The sequence below is a fragment of the Protopterus annectens genome, chromosome 7.part0 (genome assembly GCF_019279795.1).
Source record: "Protopterus annectens isolate FY-2018-M chromosome 7.part0, PAN1.0, whole genome shotgun sequence".
Classification (NCBI taxonomy): Eukaryota; Metazoa; Chordata; order Ceratodontiformes; family Protopteridae; genus Protopterus; species Protopterus annectens.
The window spans coordinates 122444108-122465857 of NC_056739.1; the positions used below are offsets into that span (position 1 = coordinate 122444108).

General features: G+C 37.5%; 1 pseudogene; it reads left to right on the top strand.

Annotated features, from left to right (window-relative positions):
- The first annotated feature begins 14656 nt into the window (after positions 1-14656).
- Positions 14657-15710, top strand: LOC122805897 (annotated as a pseudogene).
- Positions 15711-21750: the final 6040 nt, after the last annotated feature.

Sequence of the window (21750 nt, forward strand, 5' to 3'; positions counted from 1 at the left end):
GGGAGTTTCTATAAAGGGGCTCCTTCATTCCTAACCTCTATGTTCCCGTCATAGTTGTTACCTTCTGTACCTGTATTTACTGAAATATTTTGGTATTTACTCTTCCGTGGCAAATCTACAGAGTATGCCCTCCCTTCCTTATAGCCCTCCCTTCCTTATAATTCTTTTCATTACATTTTCATTTAGAAATATTTATTTTATTTTTGTCAACCTCACTGTCCACACCTTTAAAAACTGCCAAATATTTACATTTATAATCATGTGTAGTATGTAATAACTCCTTCTCTATTTTAAAATTTAGTTCAAGAATTTCCTTGGGTAATTGTTCTAACCTTTTTTCATTGTTCTTAATAACAGCATGCATAATCAATAGTCCACAGTCGTTCAAATGCATACAAGTTCATTAAAGAATTCAGACCCATGCTCTACATACACTTTCTTGCAAATACCTCAGAATTACAGATACATGAAATATGTAACACATTATTAACGAATGGTTATTTTAGTTGTTTTTCTCAGGGGGTGGTATACTTGGCCTATTGCACATTCTGTCTATCTTACTATGTTTGGAAGATGGAGAGAAGATTGAAACAGAGGGTATACAAGTATTTATATGAAATTAATAAAGGAGGGACACTAATACCTTGTATAGGTACACCCTTTACTGTACTCAAGCCAACTTTAAGTTTTGGAACAAGTTAAGCCCTTTGAGAGGGGAGGTGACTGGGAAACTTGTTTAGAATACCAGGAGTTAATTTGGCAGATATGCCTGGAAGCTTATGTACCCCTGGTGTTAAATGATCATGTCTCACTTGTTACAGCCTTAAAAAGGAGGGCTTTGAAGTATTGGAGGCTAGGGCAATAGAGGGTTGTAAGAGATGTTTTCAGTCAACATACCTAGTTTTGAATATTTTACATTCTTTAATATTTTTAAACATTTTACATACATTTTAAACATTTATGTTTTACAAATGTGATGTTTGTACATTTTATTAGATACAACTATGTATACATATTTACATGTATTTACAGTTGTATGTAGTGTACTAAATATTTTAAGTTTTAGTATTAAAGGGAAATACTGACATAGTCCTTAACTCATCTTACGAGAACAATGAACCAATGAATTCTTTGTTTCAGTTGTGAAATAACCAGTGGTGGTTGGGTTGTGGTTATTTTAACAATGGGTGCGTAAGGTTTGTTCATTCTGATGAAATTCCCTGAGCAGGAATGAAAGGGGTAAATCTGTTTATTAAAGTTTTTCTTGTGTCATCCCTGTTTGCATTATTATTTAATTTTATTTTTCTTTAATGTTTGCGGTTAATTTAACAAGTGGTATTTGCCTTTACTGGATCCAGTTTGCTTGACTGGGTTAGATTATTATACCTTGATTATTTATAATAGTTGGACATTTTACTTGAAAAAGATGGGCTGAACAAGAAACTGCTTTCAAAGATCTTCAGGAAACCCACTTATTCCAACTCCTCCTTAGACTACACCAGCTCCTACCCAACCTCACAGAAAAAGGCAGTATATAAAGGGCATTTTGTTTGTGCAGCACGTGGGACTACATTATATGAGGATTTCATTAGTGAATACACCCTACTTAAACACATGTTCCTCAAAAGAGGCTATCCCGATGCGTTTGTCAACAGCGATCGGGAAGTAGTAATATGAAAATGACAAAATGACCATTTTAGACCTATTTCTAGCAAGTAAAACGGAGAACTCTGGTACAGAAATTGTCCTTGAACAGCCACCTGCAGGGCACTCTGGAGCAAATGCCTACAGGTGTAGTTTCAACACATCATACTCTATGGAACATGAGCTATTTGGGTGGATCTTAAGGAAAAACTGGTTTATTTTCAATGACAGTAATGACATCATTAACAAGGCGGGGGATAAGCCAATCGTTATTTTTAGGAAAGACAGCCATTTTAAGCACTTATTTGAATCATCTAGCAGACTTCCACACCACTCAATTTGTAAAGGGAAAGAAATGCAAACGTGCAGTGCTTGCAACTACTGTAAAAAATATTTTTTGTTGCACAATCAGTGGTTTCTCTGTTGCAATAAAATGCAACTATACTTGCACAATGAAAGGAGTGGTTTATGTGGCCCTTTTCCAATTTTGCAACAGATTTTACATTGGCAAGACTGAAAGGATGCTCAGACAGAGAGTCTATGAACATCTTTATGAAATTAGAACCAAGTGTGAAACTAATGCACTTTTTAAACACCTACCAGTATCCCCAGATCCCCAGTTTAAATTTGTCATTCTGGAACAATTCTCATGTTTCTCACACTAGAAAATAACTTATTTGGCAATTGCATTTGAATTCAGCTAGTCCACCAGGCTTGAATGAGGTTATTTCTAGTTCTTGTTTATTTCAACTTAAAGCCAAGCAACATTAATCATTATGTATTTTTCAACATTTATTTAACACTTCACATTCAACTTATACATTCTGGAAAGTGTTTTAGTCACTTTTAATTAACCAGAATTTCTTGCAGTGTTTAAAATGGTTTCAGAATTTGTATATACTTGACTTTAAAAGTGAGCGTGCCCCTTAATTTTTTGGTGCAATTTGATCATGTTTCATTGTATCTGATGAAGTCTTGCGGACTTATAACTGAGATGAAAGCACTTATGGTTTCTTTTACTAAACATTGAATTATTCGCAAAGCTTGGCTCATTACAAGTGAGTGATTTGTACTTCACTCAAAGTGGAACAGTTTGTTTTCTCTTAGTGGGACTTACATTTGTTTTCAGTTGTCTTTGGTAGTGATCTTCCTGCATTCCATGCCTTTCTCTTCCTGGTTGTGATCTCCTTTTTCCCCTATAACTTTCCTAAGAAAGCTGTAAAGCAACTATGAGCCTTCAATATGATGAAACAGCATTGCAATTTCAGTTCCAAATGCTGAGAAATACTTTCCACGTCCAAAGTGCGTGTGGACATTTTTGTTTTTAATTTGTGATTATCAGGGAATGCCTTAATAATTACATGGAAAAACACACGTTATATTTTGTTTATTGTTATGTCCTACTTTTCTTTGTTCTTTTAATTTGATGCTTGGGTTTTTGTTTTTTGGAGGAGAGGGGTCATTTTGCTGCTATTTATACTTTAAATATAAACATGCTAAACCAAGCTATAAAAAGAATTTACAAATAATATTTATTTTACACAGGATCTGTTATTACTTAATTACATTTAATAGAAGATAAGCATCACTTGTTAACCAGGTATAATTTTAATTAGCTGTATATAAATACTAACATTAATAAATCTTTTGGTTTTGCCACTATTTTACATCCTCCTCTTCTTTCAGCTGTTCCCATTAGAGGTCACCACAGTGGATCATCTGTTTCCATTTCTTCCTGTCCTCTGCATCTTGCTCTGTCACACCAACCACATGCATGTCCTCTCTCACCACATCCATAAACCTTATCTTAGGCCTACCTCTTTTTCCTGTTACCTGGCAGCTTCATCCTTAGCATCTTTTTCTCAATATACTCTGCATCCCTCCTCAGCACATGTCCAAACCAAGGTAATCTTGCCTCTCTGGCTTTGTCTCCAAACCTTCCAACCTGGGTTGACCCTCTAATATACTTATTCCTAATCCTGTCCACCCTTGTCACACCCAGTGGAAAAATTAACATCTTTAACTCTGCCACGTCCAGCTCTGACTCCTGCCTTTTTGTCAAAGCCACTGTCTCCAACCCATATAACATAGCTGGTCTCACTACCCTCTTGTAGACCTTCCCTTTCACTTTTACTGATACTCGTCTGTCACAAATCACTCCTGACATTCTTCTCCACCCACTCCATCACTATTTTACATAATGATGCTATTAAACAAAACTGTAAATGAAGAAGACCATATGATTTTGAACAAAAATATCTCAAAGCTTAATCTATTATAATTTGGTCATGTTATACACCCTTTCTAAAAAGTCTCCTTACTAACATGACATCTGTGTATTCAGAGTTTATCTCCATTTCCCATAATATGTGATTTTAATGTGGATCACTGAAAACACTTTAGACTTTTTGCAGACCTACAGTTTGATCGTTTTCCAAAATTATAAGTGCTAAGCACCCTCAGGGTTTACTCATCTAGACCTCAGGCATAGTAAAATAAGCACGATTGCAATATTCTCTTTTATCCTAACAATTAGACAGACATATAAACATGGCAATATGCTTAAGATGTCTTACGTTCAAAGATGAACTAAATGGTTTAAACATGTTGTGAGGATTAGTAATATTTTTAATGCATTTTCAAGTAAGTGAATTTCCTTTTAAATACAGAAAGGATTTAAAAGCTGAATTAAATTTACTTAATAAACAACACATCCATTTTGGCAAATCTATTTTAAAAAGTCAGATGTACGACAGAATTAAATAGTTTTACAGGAGCAATACTCTTCCTTGGCTTTCTCTTTAGGAAAAAAAGGTGTACCTTGATAGTGAATGTGATGGAAACTTTCTCAATTAATTCCTAAGAAGAGAATGGAAGTGTAATTATTTTCAGCTCATTAAACGAATTAAAAACATCATTATGAGCTCATAAAAGAACAAATAGTTTGCAGAGAACTATGGAAATATTTTTGGTCAGATCATTCTACATTGATTAATGAAATGACAGACTTCTTTAACCTCTATATCACAAATTAGATTAATTTAAACGGATACATTTTATTAGTTTCTCGGTTTAACTTTATCAATTCAGTTTGGAAATAGTACAAGCTCTTATTCATTGTCTTCTAAGAAATAAGGCTCCTAGTCTGTCTGCTACACATAATTTCAGCATTTTTAATGACTCTCCATCAATATTCATCCATGCAGGGATGGCATTCAGAATCATTACTCCATCTTGCAAAGCTAATTCTAATTCCAAAACCTAAGAAAGCTCCTACTTTGAGAGAGAGAAGTACTGTCCTACCAAATTACTAAATGTTGATTACAGAAGGTGTGCAAAGTGCACCAGTGATTATATTTTCATGTATCTTTCTAAACTAGTTCAACCCAATCAAACTGGATTTATCCAACAAAGAAAAATGTATTTACCTAGTCATACTCTGCAGACTATTCTACTTGACATTCAGATCAGTGTATGTAACACTGATACAGATTTAACATTTTACTCAAATGATGATTACAAAGCATTTAATACTCTGGAGCAACAACTGTTGTTTAAACTTTTTCTAAAACTAAATTTCCCACAACCTACATACAATACTATTTCAGTGTTAGTAGTCATAATCTTCCACTAACTGTCATAGGAGTTTAGAAGGTGTGCCTGTTTTTATATATCTTTCTTTAACCTTGAACCTAGCCCTTATAGCCATAAATGTCTGGAAAATTCGCCCATTTGTATAAAAGGTATTACCTATTTTTTGTTGATTTCATTTCTCTACTACCTGCCAACCATCAGAACCACCTTCAACCAATGGGCCCATTCATTCTCCCTACACCAGGAAGGAGTGTTGAGTGGGGTCATCATTTAGGCAGCCATCAGGGTTTTTTTCTTATTCAGCAGCATACCCAGTGCATGACCAATGACATGTTCCATAGTTTTGCATGTAGTGGATGGCAGTGAAGACAGGTCAATCACTTTCTCAAGTGACATAACCTCTTAAGGCTACCCTGCCCTCTGAGAGACCGTGCCGCCATATAGTCTCAAGTTTCCAATGGGGACTCTGCCATAGGACTGTGTACCTTGGAAGTGCACCCCCACACAGTCCACTAAACACAGGTAACATGACAGTGCTACCTCATGCCTACCAGACCCTGAAAGCATCCAAGCCACTTACAGAACTCTGGTCACATGGGTTGTATTCAGGGCTTTATATCACCTACAAGAACAGAGCTGGCACTGACAAAGATTTTAAATTACAGTGAGGAGGTAAAAAGTTTAAATGTTGCCAAATCAATGAACATTTTTTCAGTTCATGAAAATAATTCAGTTTATAACAGGATACATTATAAATTTAAATAAAACAAATATATTAATATTAAAGTCAGTCTTTATCTATAGAGGTTAATTTAGTGATTAAGCTAAAATATTTCAGCAGAGTATATAGCCTGAGGGTAGAAATTATGAAGATTTTGCCCCATGGAATAGGGCTCATACACATTAGAATGTGATACTAAACCCTTTGCAACACATGAAGATACCCCCTTCCCCAGGATCATGTCTAATTCACGGATACTACAGCAAATGTGTACAAACTGGTCCCAACTACATAACTTATGGAACCCAGTTGTCTACCCACATTTGTTATAAAGCACCTGACAGCACCAATCCCTCTTCCTTGCTATCACATGACTCAATATGCAGAGCTGAACAGTGACATCAGTGCTTAAAGTTAAAAAATGAACTCTTTTTGTGGTAGAAAAACCCTAGTGGTGTCCAAGTTCCTTGGGATACATCATACAGGCAAACCTGCTGCCACAGCTACAATGATCCTGCACATACACAATGAAAATGCGGGGCTTCCACCAATGGGTATTCATACAGCTCCACAGTCCCTCATTGCTATATTATGGTATTGAGCCAAATTGTCCTCTGTCATGATAAATGACTGAAAATATTTTATGAATCACCATGTGGTATTACAGTGGTACAATGCACATCAGGGATTGGTAAATGTTTAAAATGTCAGGACCCACTTTAGAGAGTCCCATAATGCTGACACTGAATAGCCGAAAAAACAAACTTACATATAGTAAGTCTCAGATCACCTTTTTCTCACAATATTCCCCTTTCTCCAAAGTATGGTGATCTCAACAATGGTATATAAAAGTTTTGGGGGCTTGCTATGCACATCAGGGGTGCAAGACAGACTTGCCTCCCTGCAAAAATGAAGTTTAAAAAAAATGCAGTGTTCGATAGTCGGTCTTCAACTGTAGTTTTGGTGTGGGAGTCCGGCATGTTGGAGCTCACTGTTATGAACGCTGACATTTCAATATGGAGTCAGACCAGTTACTTACTTATGCATGACTTTCCTTGATAAGTAGATGCTCTCTGTTGCATTGTAGCAGCAGTGTGCATAATACAGCACTGTATACTATGCATGCCCATGAGCCATCATCACAGCAAAACAGTCTTGCAAACACAACCTGTCATTACCACGATCCATGACTTTGAATCACAATAATGACAGACAGCGTACTAAACACAATGATCAGAATGCAGTTATGCAGCTGCACACTGGTTTTATGAATAGCCTTGTGAATTTAGTCCAGTCCACTGAGAAACAAGCATACTACATACTTTTAATAAAATGTACACAGCAGTTCAAAGTAGTAATATTTTAATTTATATATACTGAGCAGAATAAATTTCCTAAAAATTAAATTCACATTGGACAGAAAGATCTTCATAAAGAACTCTTTTTTTTTTCTTCCAAACTTCAAATGATTCTTTCTAAAGTATGTAGGGGCTGGAGAGACTTTATATAGTGGGAGGATGACCGATGAGCCCATAGTAAACATAGAGGGAGGACAACCAATGAGCCCATGGTAAATATAGTGGGAGAATAACCAATGAGCCCATAGTAAACATAGCAGGAGGATGACCGATAAGCCCATGGTAAACATAACAGGAGGATGACCAATAAGCCCATGGTAAACATAGCAGGAGGATGACCAATAAGCCCATGGTAAACATAGCGGGAGGATGACCAATAAGCCCATGGTAAACATAGCGGGAGGATGACCGATAAGCCCATGGTAAACATAGCGGGAGGATGACCAATAAGCCCATGGTAAACATAGCAGGAGGATGACCGATAAGACCATGGTAAACATAGAGGGAGGACGTCCAATGAGCCCATAGTAAACATAGTGGGAGAACGACCGATAAACTCATGGTAAACATAGCGTGAGGATGACCGATAAGCCCATGGTAAACATAGCGGGAGGATGACCAAGAGCCCATGGTAAACATAGCGGGAGGATGACCGATAAACCCATGGTAAACATAGCGGGAGGATGACTGATAAGCCCATGATAAACATAGTGGGAGGATGACTGATAAGCCCATGGTAAACATAGAGGGAGTACAACCAATGAGCCCATAGTAAACATATTGGGAGGATGACCGATAATCCCATGGTAAATATAGCGGGATGATGATCGATAGGCCCATGGTAAATATAGCGGGAGGATGATGGATAAGCCCATGGTAAACATAGAGGGAGGATGACTGATGAGCCCATGGTAAACATAGCGGGAGGATGATCAATAAGCCCCTGGTAAACATAGCAGGAGGATGACTGATAAGCTCATGGTAAACATAGTGGGAGGATGACCGATAAACCCATGGTAAATATATTGGGAGGATGACTGATAAGCCCATGGTAAACATAGAGGGAGTACAACCAATGAGCCCATAGTAAACATAGTGGGAGGATAACCAATAATCCCATGGTAAATATAGCGGGATGATGATCGATAGGCCCATGGTAAATATAGCGGGAGGATGATCAATAAGCCCATGGTAAACATAGAGGGATGATGACTGATGAGCCCATGGTAAACATAGTGGGAGGATGATCAATAAGCCCATGGTAAACATAGAGGGAGGATAACTGATGAGCATATGGTAAACATAGCGGGAGGATGACCGATGAGCCCATGGTAAACATAGCGGGAGGATGACCGATAAGCCCATGGCAAACATAGCAGTAGGATGACTGATGAGCCCTTGGTAAACATAGCGGGAGGATAACTGATGAGCCCTTGGTAAACATAGCATTAGGATGACCAATGAGTCCATGGTAAACATAGCGGGAGGATGACTGAAAAGCCCATGGTAAACATGGAGGGAGGATGACTGATGAGCCCATGGTAAACATAGCGGGAGGATGACTGATAAGCCATTTTCATAAATGTGGTTCAACTTTTAGGATTGGCCTCCCATGAATATATTTATACTTAGCTATTTGTCATTGGTTGAGGTTTACAATATCCATATCTGTTGTTATAATCACATATAGTTATGCATAAAAAAATCATTTCAAAAGCCAATTACATTTTATTTCTTATAAATAAAATATTGTAACCTAGTAAAATGTGAACTGTTTGCATCCTGTATTTGGAGATAACAGTACTGAGAGCTTTGACTTCTAACTTGTTTGGCTTATTAAAAAGATGAATCTTTTCAGCTTAATAAATATTCTTTTTCCATGGGAGAGGGTGCCCTCTTCCAACTGATTGTCTCCATCAGTCAAGTGGCCAAAAAATGAGTCCAGTCTTGTTACAGATTTTTATCTGCCTGCAGCAGAAAAACTCAATGAATATCTCTTACTTTCTTTGAGAAGATACAACATGCATTTGTCTTAATAGCAACATTTTCATCTATTTTTTCTAAGCCATTGAATAATGTAAAATCTTTCTCAGGGAAAACATCTCTTTCAAGTCTCTAACCATATTAGAGCTATAACTATATAGAGCATTATGATCAGGTGTCTGACCATAACCAAGTTATGTATTTGAGAAATGGCTGTAAATAAATTCATCTTGAGAGACAAGATGAGTAACGAAGCTCAACAGGTGAATCTTAACATTCATTTAGAGAACATAAAACTACTTTATTATGATTAGAGAAACCTAGTCATTCTTTCTGGTACCTGGAGTTTTACATGCTCCATGTACTTACCAGTCAGACAGAGAGAGAAAAAGAAAGTGTTGGAGTGCTATTTTTTACAGCTTTGAAAGCAGTAATACATTAAGTGCAGCTACACGATTCTTCGTAGTACATGTTCCGATAGACTATGAGATAAAGAGAAACAAGAAAAAGAACATGCAGCAGAGCAAAGTGTTTTAAAGCTCTGAAAGCTATAACAAGCTTAGTGTTGCCGTATAGGAAGTGGATAACAACAAACTGCTTCCATGTTCTTGCAACAGTTTTAAAAGATGTATTATACTTAAAACTGCTACACACAAAGTCTGGTATCGTAAACCATATTATAGCTATTAAAGCTGCCTTTTGCTTACTCAGTGCTATTCTTTGGTGGCTGCTGTTAATGATCTAATGTGAGACTAGTGCATAACAGTGATGAAAAGTGTTTAAAGTTGACAGTCTCCCAGTTTCAAAGTACAGTTGTGGCACTCTACGTACTACGTTAAAGGATTGTGATCAGGTCTGTGATCATAAACAACTTGTTCTGTGTTTTCAAGACCTGGAATCAAGAAAGTCACCTCAAGAGTAAAGTTCAAGAAGTGAATCTTGACATCCATGTTGAAAACACATAACTGAGTTATAATCAAAGAGGCACAATCATAACTCTTTGAAATGTATGGGTTATGATCAAAGGGACACAATTATACATCTTTGTAATGTATGAAGTCTTAGCTGCTCACACACTCTACAAAAGCTGAAAACTGTAAAGGCAATAAGTACAGTACAGCTTTGAAAGCTGTAACATACTTACCACTTACACACAGATAAGCATCGAAGTGCAAACAGCTTTCAAAGCCATTAAATATTTCACACTTCGGGGCTAGAACTTAACAGTGGTAATGGGTGCTTAGCAAAAGCCAAGTAACACCTTTCTGATATTACAAAGGTGCTTAACAGGTCTGCCTTTCCCCAAGGTTTTGGAGCACAATTGTGCCACCCCATCCACTACATTATAATTATATTACTTTCCTAATTAAAACATGTACTCTGTATTGTAACTAATCATATACATCTAACTATATTAGAGATAAGTTTGTGCTATATTATTCTGCAGGTCCAATTATAACTGAGTATAAATAACCATATTAAATATATATTAGCTAGAGTAAATCTACCATTAAGGAAAAGGGATCAGGAGCTCTTGTACCAACTCAACCTACCCAAACATACAATTCTTGATATCCTATATGTATTAAAATCCCCCAGAAATACAATACTACAGGGCTTATTGGGTACCAGAAATTGTAAGTTAGTCTGGTAAGCCCTAAAAGAATTCTGCCGTGGTAGTAGCATGAAGAACTCCAGACTCTATTTTTGGTGGTAGTGGCCTCATCTCAAAGTTGTTTTTGGTGGCAGTGACCTCATCTCAAACTTGTGGCAAAAGGCAGCAGACATATTTTTTATGCTGCTAAAGTATCATCCCTGTTTCACATAAGTGGGTTCTTGGTTCGGCTAACTTAAAGGTTTGCAATGTAAAGGACTGTATCTTCCTTGTTCTTTGTGACAAAACACATAATACTTAATAGCTAGAACCAACCTAGGCCTTTGGGCTTTATTTATATCACATCAGTGCTCTGTGTTTATAGAAACTTTAAAATTTGACAATTATTTTCATCTTAAAGATGCAACAAGGATGACGGGAGGGTTGTGCAGATTACAAAGTTTCTTATTGTGATATTTCCACAGAGTATCATTACAGTCTTCTAAGAAGAAAAACATAAAATTTATTTAAAAAAAGAATCACACAAAGTTATTGCACCTAATGAAAAGTATCACTGTAAAATGTGAAACATATTAAACATAAAAGTTCATGACGTTTGTTCAATACTAGTCTGGAAAGGGGGCAACATATAAGGGTCTCAGAGCCCATTTGAATACAGCTTCACTATTACTATGGCCAGCAGTCCTTTATTTACTAATTCCATTTCTAATTTATATGCCTGTTTCCACAAAATTTGTATGAATGATGGTTGTTACACACCTTGACAAACTCTTACTGCCTAATTATAGAACGTGCTATGCAAAGCACTATGGGACAGTTGATCAATTTATTTATTTACTTTATTTGGCTGGTTACTTGCTTGTAATTTGCTTTCCAGGGTAGAGCACTAGCCCAGTGGATCAGTATCAGGCCTAATCAGGGTCTATAAACATTTGTTACTAGTACAATTGTGCATATAGGTTATGAGCGGTACAACAGAGAAAAATCAAGATACAATAAATAACATCGGAAAGCATTATATATTGTGAAAGGAATAGGAGGCAGCCGATGGGTATTGCACAAGAAGGCTAAGGGGAGGAAAAACAAGGAATATGTGGATATAGGAAAGGATGAAAGTAGGGATGAAGTGAGGAGAAAGTACAGAGTCAGGTATGAGACTTGTGCATTGAAGAGAGAGAATGTTTTGAGACATGAGCAGTCATGTAACATAAGTTGGGGCAGTTGCGATGGGCTTCCTTGAGTAGATGGGCTTTAAGCCAAATTCTGAATGTGAAGCAGCTGGCAAGTTTTTTGAGACTGGCAGGTAAGGATTCCTATGGCACAGGACCTAGGAATAGAAACTGTGTGTTAGTTAGTATTGTAATTTAGTTTGCGAACTATGTAATATCAGGCTTGAATAATATTGTTTCTCAGATTATAGGATGGGACCATCATTGCGGGTTTTGCAACAAGAAGGATGTTTTCCAAATGTAAAAACTTAAATAGGAATGAGGCTAGTAGAAGATCACTGGGGATATAATTATAAGGAGGGATATCGTTTATAGTCACATGCTATGTAAATGTAACGCGTGTTTTGTCATTTATATTTTATGCTTTCTCTATACAACATTAATCCATTGCATGGCTAGACAACCCATAGGCATATCCCACTGCTTCTGCCCAATGGAACATTCACTCGTCAAGCTCTGCTAGACCAGTTAAAATAAGTTAATTTCTTTGTGTGTCAAATAATGAAGAAGCCACTTCCAGGAGTATTAGATTTATTCAGTCAGAGCTCCATGATGTTTGAGTACTGTAAATGTCTCTGGTGTTACAGTCTGGATATAAAGCAAGTTACTGGTTCACATTTACCCTAGTCTTCTTCTTCTTTCAGCTTTTCCCGGTTAGGGGTCACCACAGCGGATCATCTGTCCGCTCATGATTGGCAGTGGAGGTTTTACGGTGTCGAGTTGCCAGCCCGGCGCCCAACCTTCCACAGAAGGCACACACACGCACACACACACACACACACCTAGGGCCAATTTAGAGTGTCCAATCCACCTACTAAATGTCTTTGGGATGTGAGAGGAAACCGGAGCACCCGGAGGAAACCCTAGTAAACACCCACAAATCAGAAAACTTATAACTACATAAACACACTACAAGTGTGAGGCTTTAAGGCTGTAAACCTTAGAGAACGTATCAGTTCACAGAGCATTACAAAGGACTCGCACGCTCTCACAGAAAAAGCCAACAACTCAATAACACAGCGAGTGAAATGAAACTGTATACAGTTTTACTAGGCCAACAGATTTTAATCAAGGCACTCAGAGTTAAATAGTTAAGTCTGACAAATAACTGAGTGTTTCAAAACTAGGTTTACTGTACTTCACATTTTATTGGGTTACTGTGTTGAAGCTGTAATAAAAATTCACCTTCAGTGCAATGTTTCTGTTTATAAGAATATGTGACTATAAAAATAGATGTGCATATTTTGAACTATAATCACTAGTGAAAGACATCTGTCTTCCTTTAGTGCATGAAAGATAGAAGGAAGGCCCCATTGAGTTGCCAAGGTAGCAGTCTGCTTTATATGAAAGGGCATCCTAATTCTAGGAATGGGGAATAAGTTTGGTTAGGTACCTACCACACTGTCTGCTGCTGTTGATGTGGTTTAGGTCTCTAGAGCAGGTGCTTGTTTTATCACTGGATCTGTACAAGGGAACCAGTCCAAACAGTGCAGACTATTCACAGCATGTAAGGCTAAGCAGAGAGTCCCCCACCCCTTGGAATTTGTACAGAGATGAGTATAGGAGAAAGGGATTTTATCTTATAAGAGTATAAGTAGGCTACAGGTGCTCGGGAACAAACTCCCCAGCCATATAAAACAAACTTTATCCCTTTCCATAAGCAGGCACAGCTTGGATATATGGATAATTTACCCCAAGACTGCCCTCTGTGCTACTACTGGACAGAGGCAGCTCCTAAATGCTTTATCCCATGCATGGGTCCCCTGAAATTATCTATTGCATTATCCCAGTTATTCTAACTAGGGGTGATATATAATTATCGACCATGGGATGGGTAAGGCCAATGTATAACCAAATGGGAAGGGTTATTTCAAGCACAAAAAGGGAAACTGGATAGGCTTAAAATGGCCCACAAGGGCAGCTAACCTAGTACTCACCCGTGAACATAAGTCTCTGACGAATGTCAAATATCACAGAATTAAGTAAAATCTAAAAACATACATACATGCCCAATATATCTTGAACAAGAAATAATTTTAACAGATTCAGTATAACTACAAAACTGTCTACACATATAAAAGCATGTCATTATACACAGCTTGCGTAACTTTTTTGTACTAACTAAAACGCTGCATTATTCGCACAGCTTGAGTAACTTTTCTGTATTAACTAAAACGCTGCATTATTCACACAGCTTGAGTAACTTTTCTGTATTAACTTAAACGCTGCATTATTCACACAGCTTGCGTAACTTTTCTGTACTAACTAAAACGCTGCATTATTCGCACAGCTTGAGTAACTTTTCTGTACTAATTAAAATGCTACATTATTCGCACAGCTTGAGTAACTTTTCTGTACTAACTAAAACACTGCATTATTCGCACAGCTTGCTTAACTTTTCTGTACTAATGAAAACGCTGCATTATTCGCACAGCTTGCGTAACTTTTCTGTACTAACTAAAACACTGCATTATTCGAGAAGAAAATAAGGTGCTGCATCATGGAATCCAAAATGTCTGTGAAGAGTTTTCGAGTTAGCAAAGGCAACTGGATTTGTGGTGATAAAAAAATGTGGAAATGTTAACTTTACTAGAAGAACAAGTTGCAATAGATGTGGACAAGAAAAAACAACTGATGCCAAAAAGATGAAAGCCGGAGGGACAAAAATAGGAAAGACCCTTGTTGAAAAAAGCAGAGGCCTATTTAGTGCAAATGACTGGCAGTGCAAAACTTGAGGAAATGTGAACTGGGCCAGGAGGTCAGAGTGCAATATCTGCAACACACCAAAATATGCTAAATTGTAGGAGAGGAGAGGATTCGGATGGGGTTTCAATGAAAAAGAGAATGTCAGATACATAGAACAAGAAGAATCAGATGGAGAATACGATGAGTTTGGTCGCAGAAAGAAAAGGCTTTATGGAATGAGTGGAGAGCCAAAGTCTATCCTAGGAGATCAATGGAGAAAGAATCTGAAGGAGAAGATGACAATGATGAGGATGAAGATGGAGATCTCTCAAAGTACAAGTTGGATGATGATGATGAAGAGGATGAAAAAGATACTGGGGGTGGCTGTGTTGAGGAGGAGGATGATGACTATGATTCAGATCTAAATATAACCTTTACAGTGGAGATGAAACCAAAAAGTCAAGTAACAACTCAAAATCTCAATCTTCCAGATCATCATCATCACAATCTTCCTTCATTCAAGTTGAAAGTCTAGGACCAGATCCAGTTCAAGATCATCTTCCAGTTCCAGATCAAAATCTCATTCTAGTTCCAGTGAGCAATCTAGGTCTCAAGGGTTTAAATCAATGTCCAGCTCTAGGTCCCTTAGAGGTTCATCTTCACCAAAAAAGCGATTCTACTCAAGCTCCCATTCATCATCATCCCTAGAGGGAGGTGAGAAGCGACGTCTATCAAGATCCTCTTCCCCGGGTGAACAGGAAAAGCAACGGTCAAGATCTCGGTTGGCTGAAAGAAGCTGTAGATCATCATCTGGATCCTCTCATTCTGATTCCATATCTCCAAGTTCTAAAATAAATAACATTCTTGAAAATTGTTTTTAATCGTTAATTCAAGTAAAGTGCATGAAGACTGTTCTGAAGAAGTTGGTGTATTTGCTTGGTCAGAACTGCTGAATTATCTGCTGGTATGATGGTAGTAGTAATATCTGTCCCTCACCTTTTTATTCCATATTTTTGAATCCTTACTCCTGTATTTGTAATGTAACAGGTAATGAGGATTCATAGCATAGCATCAATGTAGTATTGAAATAGATAGTTAACTGAATGTTGAATGTCAAGGAAACATTGTCACCTTGTCAGAGAGTAGCTTCTGAATGTGCTCTGTATGCAAATCAGAATATTTATTTATTTATTTACATTTGTTGACCGGGAATGTCCGACTGGTTGTAACTTAAGAATAACTTAACTTTGTAAAGGATCTGTTCCTCCCACATCCCCACTAAGTAAACTAAATTCATTCAGGGTTTGGATTGCCTTGGAAATAATTTGAATAACTTTTTTTTCCAGTGGGGATAGTATCAAAGGCTGTGGCAAGGTCCAGGTAGGCAGGGTGAACTGTAGGACCCTTATTCATAGCCTCAGTCAACCTTTGAAGAACTGAACAGGCATGATCTGTCTTTTAGAAAGCCAAACTAGTTTTTATCCAGGGAAATAAGGTCACCTGTATGGATGTTTATTACGTCAGTTATAATAGCCAATCAAATAGTGTAAGACTAACAGGCTAATAATTCCCAAGGTCAGTAGGAGGGCAAAGTTATCCAAGAGCACCACAACAGGTGATCTCCACACCTTCAGGATGCAACCAGTGGAGAGACTCAGGTTGAACACCTGATGGAGTCTTACTTGGTGGGACGTTGGCCTGTTCTCAAGACCCCTGGAACATGTATTTTTAATTTTAAAAAGTGCCAAAATGATTAGGTCCCTAAATGATTTTGGGGGGGGGGTACAACAGTTCAGTACCTTTGTTATGCCTTCTGATGCAGCACTCGGCTTCCATCCATTTTTCCAAAGTGCCCAAATGATGCCTTGGTCAGCGTGTTTCAGGACAAGACATCACAGAGCCCAGCACTGGATGAGATAATGCCAGCTCCAAACATGACATCACAGAGCCCAGCACTAGATGAGATAATGCCAGCTCCAATGTTTTATCTTTAGGTAGCATCAAAGCTTTATAGCACAGTTTTCATTTCAACCTTCCTGAACAGTTCCTGAAATGCAGTATTCTGAAAAGCAGCCATGTGAACACATAAATGTGTAAGTCCAGACTCTAGAATTAACATACCCTTCTGTGTTCAGTAACCACTTGAGTGAAATAATCCTGCTGCTTCATTCTAGAAGGGGAATTTCCTGTCAGAACCTCCTAAACCCATTTCCCAACATCAGTAGGTTAACAGGGTTCAAGCTAAGAAGCAATATGAGAAAATATTTCTTTACCAAAAGAGTGGTGAATGTGCACAACAAATTAGCAACAGAGATGGCAGGGAAAATACAGTAGGATATTTCAAGACAACATGAAGCAGGGATGCAAGTTACTCAGCAACATTAATACTACTTATTTGGGGAGGGGGGATTAAACAGCAGTTGTGTAGCAGGTAGTGAGAGAATCTAGTGGTTAAGATTCATATCTGCTCCATGTCTGTCTTACTGGTTGCTGTCTGATCCTAAATTTTCTCTGTGCCTGGTTGGATTAATACCAAAATATTTTACATGTGACCTATGAAAGTGGTTATTTAGTTGTGCTGTCTAGTTAATACGAAGACAAACACATTCATCTTTTTTTTAATTTATTCCATAATCAGGGTTTGTATAAGATATCTGTATGTCCTTGTGATGGTTGGAGTAGCATTCCTAGGGCCATATAGTGTAACAGTCAAGTAAACTGAACAGGTGCATCCAGCACATACGCCCATCTACTTCTACATGTCCTATGTTTGCCCGTTGTAATCTATTTTGCACAAATGATTTATTGATCAAAATAACCAGTAAAGAGGAAAGGTGTATGCAACATTCCTGTCTTGTTTTAAGTATAACATGCAAGTGGGAATGCAAACTCATTTAATTGCGACAGTGTTTTCAGATATAGTCATTTCCTGTTAAGTGTTCACCACAGGTACCTTATTCTGTGAGGTGGTTTTCAGCCATGATAGGGCAAAGAGATTATAGAGGCAAATGCTTAAGTAAGCGGAAATATGTCCATGGACAGCAAGATAAAAGGAAAGTGGCTGCATCTAGCGGATAAAGCACAACATAGACTACAGAGTACAATAAGGGGGATGTAGTCTGGAAGCGGCAGACATAGGCCAGGCCAAGGTAGACCAAAGGCTAAAGGGAGATGTGAGGTGGGATGAATACCAATGTCTGCAAAGCAATGCGGTCAGGGGAAAAGAATATTCAAAATGCAAGTACGATAACACAGGAGTCTTATTATAGGTTCACGGTGGGATATATGGTCTGGGTGATGGAGAAATAATAGCATAAAAACATGCAAAAATCACAACACTACAGGTGCCATGATGTACAAAGTCAAAGTATGTTATCAGAATGCTCTGTAATTGCCTCTCACCCACTCACCTCAAATCCTTAAAGCCTTCTAAAGACTAAGTATGACATATGTAAGACCCTGCCACTACTTTGGGGACATACTTCCTGAAATGTGTCATAAAATTCTCTTCCTGCTACCTAGCTCCAAAACGTCTTCCTCTCACCACATGGTTCTACCTTGACCCCCAGCTCACCACCTACCCCAAGTAATGTTGTGCAGCCACATTATATCCATGTTTCATCTTCTCTCTCTCTCTCACTCAGTCTCTCTTCAGTTGTACATACAGTCAGCAGTCTATGTTCCTTTTCAAATTTCAGTCTCTATACTTTGTTCTCTGTTCTTGTAACCCTTTAGTGAATGCTTTATAGACCCAGTTTCTCTTCCTGTGTACAGCAGTCAGAAATGGACATGGTAGAATGGCAGGACAACTTTTGTGCCCATGGAATCTACACATCATGCTATGTGCCCTGCAGTCTAGATGCCCTTACCACTACCCGAAACAGGGTACAACAAAGTCCAGCTCAGGGGTAATTATCCCTTCATTTTCCTCATGGATTTCTTCCACAAAGTGCATGGCCTTACATTTTGTTTTTATTATATCTTAGATAAAAAGCTCACACAACTAACTGCAATGACTATCTGTGGGGACCACTGCCTCCAGCTACCAGTTTTAAAAGATATTTGATTGACAGTTGTGGCAGGTGTGAGAAGCTTTCAGAACAATTTCAACACTTGATAAACCAGCACTGTCTTAATGCAGGCAGGCAGACAGACATACACAATTCAACACAGTGAGGCCATTCATTTATTCACTGGCTATAGTTATTGTGTGTTAGGGCGCAGTTGCTAGAGCGATCCTAAATGAACATCTGACCTATATTTATATTACTCTTAAACAGTCTTCAGCATTGTGGAAGTGTGATTTATCTTTGCCTTCAGAGCCCAGAAGCGTAAGAATTATTGTGTTCTCTGAGAACAACGGGCTGCACCAGGAATGTCCTTGCACTGCGGCTCCATAATCAAAGGATGACAAATCACAGGAGGAGTGTTGGGAGGTAGAAGGAAAAAACACAACAGGACAACCTGTACAGCTATGCTATCCCCAACAGGGATCAGCACATTCACATAAAGGATTAGGAAGAGGCCTGCAGACTTATTTGTTATGACACTCACATATTAGTGGAGTGACCCTCTCTCCTGCCTTTGCCTAAAGGCAAATCATGGACCCCCCACTACACATAGGAGGTCCAAGAAGGCAAATACATTATGACAGAAGGCATGCCAACAGAAAAACATGTGGGGGGGTTACTGAGAACCCTGACAACAGTGTTACAGTGCCGCAATGTTATTTATCATTAACTGGATAGGTAAACTACTTCTGCGTAGACCCTTTTCAGCCACAACAGCCAGGTAAATGCAATATGTGTCTTACGTTTTTTATATATATATATATATATATATATATATATATATATATATATATATATACATACACACACACGCGCACGCGCACACACGTATGCGTGCTTTTGTGTGTGTCTATAGATATATATGTGAATGCTGAGAGGTTTCCATGAAGGAGAATAAAGAAGATAATATTCGAACGTTGGTGGCATGTTTTTGGAAGTTAGGTGTGTGTGTGTAAATATATATATATATATATATATATATATATATATATATATATATATATATATATATATATATATATATATGTGTGTGTGTGTGTGTGTGTGTCTGTATGTATGTATATATATATATATATATATGTGTGTGTGTATGTGTATATATATATATATATATAGATAGATATATATATATATATATATATATATATATGTGTGTGTGTGTAAATATATATATATATATATATATATATATATATATATATATGTGTGTGTGTGTGTAAATATATATATATATATATATATATATATGTGTGTGTGTGTGTGTGTGTGTGTGTGTGTGTGTGTGTAAATATATATATATGTGTGTGTGTGTGTGTGTGTGTGTGTGTGTGTGTGTGTGTGTGTGTGTGTGAGTGTGTGTGTGTGTGTGTGTGTGTGTGTAAATATATATATATATATATATATATATATATACATATATATATATGTGTGTGTGTGTGTGTGTGTGTGTAAATATATATATATATATATATATATATATATATATATATATATATAAATCACACCGACACCCAATGGACACAACAGACACAGCGATAAGTTGTACCAATTATAAAAAGCTGTATACTCAAGTTGTAATCAACCGGTAAAAAATCCAAAATCCAAGTTGTTCAAGCGTAGATAACGCAAAACCATTAGCTTCCGATTCAGCAGTCCAAGCACAGCCTCCGATTAAACAATTCAGGCACAAACTCAAATAAAAGTAAGAAATGCTTTAATTAACGTTAGCGCTATCGCGGTTGCCCGCTTCATCAGACGTTGTATTTCAAAACACAAACTCAGCACATTTATAATAAAAAACGTCATATCCTACATGTCTAGATCATAGACGTCATTTCCTGTAAAAAGCTCCTTATTACAAATCATTTGAAAATGCTATAACATGATTTCTTTCAAATTTAAAATATGTTGCTCAAAATAAGAACACATAAATGTGACAACCTATTGCATCTAAAATATCAGTCACTTCAGAAAACAGTGTCCTCATGTAGTTCGTCAAAACAGTATGATAAAGCAATTCATTGAGGCATCAAGAACCATATATCTGCCCCTCTGAATCTAAATATATAGAATGAAACTGAAAAAATGTTTTAAAGACTATGGGGCATGAGTTTACTGGATAAATATTTTAAATATTTTGAAGTATTTTAAAGTTTATGGGGCATATAGCAAAAAATACCATATAATCAATGAACCCATTCATTATATGATGTATTTGCTGATAATGCTATTCACATTGTATGATATTTAAAAATATATTAATAATATATTAAGATATATTAGCCTTGAATTAATCATATATTAAACAGGCGCCATAAGCCAAAATGGAACATCATGCTTCACTTAATCCCCCTTGCCTTGAGAGCTGGTTTAAGGGGTACAGAATCATTCAACCCCTTCCCCCTGTGTGCTGCTAACCTCAAAATCCACTTTGCCTCACATAACTCAGTACGATTTATAATATCTCCTCCTCTCAGACCTTGATGTTCTATGTGTAGCACTTGAAACATGAAGTGATGGTTGTTGTTATTGATCATGTGTTTAGCTATGGCACTACACGGATCAGACCTGGTGTAGCAATAAATATGATCCCTAATCCTCTCACGCAGGGACCTGTTCATCTTACCAACATAGAAGACGAAACAGGTCCTGCAATGAGCTACATAAACCAGATCCTTGGTGTTGCAGTCAGCACTACACCTGAGCTCCCACAGCCTACCATCATTTGAGTTTCTAAAATATCTCGAGGTGTCGACATAAGTACAGTAGGCACAGGAACCACATTGAATCGGAAGCTAATGGTTTTGCGTTATCTACGCTTGAACAACTTGGATTCTGGATTTTTTACCGG